Source organism: Microtus ochrogaster, linkage group LG7_11 (genome assembly GCF_000317375.1).
Source record: "Microtus ochrogaster isolate Prairie Vole_2 linkage group LG7_11, MicOch1.0, whole genome shotgun sequence".
In the NCBI taxonomy this organism is placed as follows: domain Eukaryota; kingdom Metazoa; phylum Chordata; class Mammalia; order Rodentia; family Cricetidae; genus Microtus; species Microtus ochrogaster.
This window is the reverse complement of record NC_022032.1, coordinates 12,412,392-12,416,580: the sequence shown is the minus strand read 5'-3', so window position 1 is coordinate 12,416,580 and position 4,189 is coordinate 12,412,392. Positions and strand designations below refer to the sequence as shown.

The window sequence follows — 4,189 nt, the reverse complement described above, 5'->3', positions numbered from 1 at the left end:
AGATAGACAGATGGTGATGGCAAAGATTATACACCATTCTGTGGACTGTCTCTCCACATGGTTGTTTCGGTTGTTGTACATAGGAATTTTAATCTCATGAAGCCCTTCTTGTTAGCTGCTGGTCTTATTTTTTTTTTACATTGGAAGTAAAAATAGGTGTGCTTTCTTATAAATAGCCTGTCATCTCTTCATAATCTATATACCATGTCTGAGGTTCAGACCTCAGCATAAGAAGGTTAGAACCAGGAGACAGACCTTAGAATAAAGACAGACTTGTTGATCATGCGACATAGCTGGGTAGCAAGTGTGCTTGAAGTTTCGAATACCTTTCTTTGGCTATATTTGAAAAGAAAGCAAAGCATTCATAAAATCACTCCCCATGTCCCCATGATGACCTTCCCTGGACAGAGTAAGTTCCCTCTTTGCAGTGGCCCTTCCAAACAGAATCGGATTCATATGAGGTCCCTTGCCCCATCCCTTCCTCACCTCCACCCTCCCAACCCTGGTCTTGTTACTGACCAGTTTCACTTTTGTCTCACTACCACTGCGTCTTCCTTTCACTTGGAATACTGTCTTCCTGTCTCTCCACTGCCTTCCCTCTCATTGCTCTGCACCTCCACCATCCCCCTTCCCTCCATCACCTGTCTCTGTCTTTGCCCCTATCAGCTTCTCCTCCCATTCTGGTTTGACTCTTAATTTCCACAGACAGCATTTTCCTGACTCTAATATACTATACTAACAAATTATATATTATACATTAATATATTATATCAATTAATATATTGTATGCTAGTTAACATGTTATATTCTAAGTATATATTAATATGTTATGGAATATACATGTGGACAGGAACACTGTAGTTATTTATTTCACTATCCTATTTTTAAATTCCTACATGAGTTTCTACTTAAAACTACTTATGAATCTGCTGATTTTCATATCCCTGGGGCTGACTAAAACATTCAGGACAACAGGACTCTTCTCTTCTCTGCCAATGGATATTCAGCCCCTTTCATGATGTTTGACTTAAAACAGCTGTAATCATAATAAAAAAGGAAAGATAGATGTGTGGAGGCAAATTTATCACATTGGCCTTGAATCGAGGGAGTGAAGTTATAGAAATCTTGGACTCATGAGTAAATAATTTAATGTAATAAAATTCTTCTTCATGAACAATAGTAAAGGAATGAAGTTAAATCTCCATTGAAGACATGAAAAAAATCCAGAGTCCGCAATGCACTCTTGTATTTTCAGGCATAAACTATTTGCTGGAGTCTGGCCCGGGATATATGAAAAAGCAGAACTTCATGAGACGTTAAAACTTGAGCTCTAAAATTAAGTATAAGGATATTTATACAAAGCATCAGATTTTTAATCACTCTATTTGGGACAGGTTTTATGTATGTTTTATGTAAGACATTTCAGAGTGACCATAATGGATGGTAAGCGAGGAGGTATGCATGGAGGAAAGAGGAAAGCAATGTGACTCATTGTCTAAGAGAATATCAGAGGGCAAGGCTGTTTGGTTTTATCCTTTGGGCAGATCACTGAAATAATTTGATGCTCAGCCAATGAATATAGAACATATTTTTAGAGTATAATTTCAGTGTCCAGTTCATTCAAAGACAAATTGTCTCTGAGACCATCGCTGAGGGGTTGCGGATGTACTGCTGGATCCAACTTTAACTTAGTAGCTGGAAAAAATATCAGCTTTTATTTTCCAAGGCTTGCGTGTTAGTATATCTTGGCTGTATTGATCTCACCACTTTTCCTGAAAATGTGTTGCTTCTCTGGTGTATAACTTCATTCCATTTCTGCTAGGTAGAAAACTTGAATCTCTGTCTTTGAGAATATTACAACTGAGATATGAATGGTTGCCAATGAAAGCCACATATGGGCATAAAGATGCACAAATCTTCACCTTCCCAAATCTATCTTTGGCTCAAAATACAAGGGAAATATATAAGAAATAAATCTGAACCGTGATTAAGGGATTTGATGACTCAGTAGTAAGACTTTTCTTTTTCTTTCTTTTTTTTTGAGAATTTGTAGGTAAATTTGATGTAATGATCTGTAATATTTCCAGAATGTTATTTCAGCTTATAAGCAGGATTTTTCACTGTGAAAATAGCTGCTTTGTATATAACAAAGTTCTATATTATTATTGAACAAAAATATAAATGTTAAGATTTCTTTCTTGCAAATATGGACACTTTTAAGGCCAATAAAAATTTGGTGATTTTCTGTCAGTCATTAAATGTTCCTCAAGAAAGGGACAATGAGACTAAATCAAATTATAAGAGCTGCATGGTTTCCAGAATAAATTAGTAGATTCCAAAAATCTCAATTTAATTTCAAAGTTAATCTGCTTTTATGGGGAAAAAAAAGAAGTAGCCTTTTATGTCATATTAAGTTTTTAAACTAAGGAAACTTTGTTTTCAAAAATAGCTTATCTAGCTTTGGTTGGCCCTACACCCGTGTATATATGGGTATCCGTAACTTGACTGAGTCCATTATCAAAAAATAAAATAAAAAAATTAATAAAAAGAGCAAGACAGCATACCCTTAATCCTATCACTCTCCTAGGGATGCAAACGCAGGTGGGTTTTGAGTACCAGACCAGACAAGGCTACATAATGAGACCTTGTCTCAAAACAAGGAAAAACAAACAGAAATATATAACATTGGTAATGGGAATTGTTGTGGATAATATGGGGAAAGGATTTGGATGATATCATATTTTATTGCATATAACATTCTCTAGAATGAAGAAAAGTGAACAAATGATTTATCTAATATTAGCTCAAGTGATGGTTTACAAACCATTAATTTGGCAAAACTCACCTGAAAGAAGGGACTCTGGGCATGTGTGGGAGATCATTTTGATGAAGCTCATTGAGACAAGAAGACATGCCCACCATGGGTAGCAGCATTCCCTAGGCAAAGGTCCTGGACTGTGTAACAGTAAAGTACTCTGATCACTGACATGTGTGCACTAATTGACCACCCTCTGTTCTTGACTGTGGGTGTATATGACTATCTGCTTCAGAGTCCTGATGCCTTGGCTTCCTGCAATGATGGATTATAAACTAAAATGTACCATTTCTCCCCTCAATCGCTCTTGTCAACTTATCTCTCTAACTAGAAAAGAACTTAAGGAAACTCTGATAAAATTAAGTTAATAAAACATTTATTTACCCTCTGAAAGATTGTGCCCTGTATTAAAAACAATCTATTTTGGCTTCTAAAGAAATATACCTATAGAATTAGATTCTTGTTTAAGGAATATGCCTATAGAATTAGACTAACCCATGGTGTCCCTGGTCCTTGGAGGAGCTAAGAAATGTAAAGGGACTAAAATCAATGCCTAGGGTTTGAAAGGTGGCTCCGTTGGTGAACACTGCCAGCCATATGAACCTGGGGACCAGGGTTCAGATCCCCAGAGCATGTAAAAACCAGGGGTGGCAGCAAAATTCTGTAACCCAGGTCAGGAATACAGAGACAGGTGGGGTGAACCTGTAAGGTTCATCGGCCAGTCTGCTTACCAAAATTGCTGTGCTTCATGTGCAGAGAAAAACCAGGTCTCAACAACAACAACAAAAAAAAAAAAAGAGGCACTGAGGAAGATGTCCAATGTCCATCTTAGGCTTCCGTATTAGCTACACACACGTACACATGTACACTCACACATGTATGTATACATCCATATTAAGGAGAACACACAGCACACATACAGATAACAGACAGAGTGAGAGAGGAGAGGAGAGGGAAGGAGAGGAGAGGGGAGAAGACAAAAAGACAGGGGAGGTAACAGGAGAGGAGAGGAGTAAAAGGAGAGGGGAAGAGGAGGGTCTCAAACAGGACAAAAAGACAGACTCATGTTTAATTACGTCCATCATTTATTAATAATTGTTGCCAAAGCTAAACCCAAGCATAGCATTCTCTGTGGACATATCCAGGGCTCATTATAACCTTGTTTCCACCCTCCCCCCCCCTTCAGTTTGGCCATGAGCTCTCCTTTTAAAGTTGATTTTCCTCAAACAAGTTTCACAGAGATATGGGAAATTGGCAGCCTGAGTCTTGGGTGATGCTTAACACTGAAAGAACTGGGCCTAACTCCATTGCAACTCCCAATAAACTGTCGTGTGTGTGTGTGTGTGTGTGTGTGTGTGTGTGTGTGTGTGTGTG

General features: G+C 37.9%; 1 protein-coding gene across 1 annotated transcript in view; it reads left to right on the top strand.

Moving 5' to 3' along the window:
• LOC113457813 (rho GTPase-activating protein 7-like) overlaps positions 1–4,189 on the top strand; it is a 190,508-nt gene that overhangs the window by 168,500 nt on the left and 17,819 nt on the right. The window lies entirely within an intron of this gene.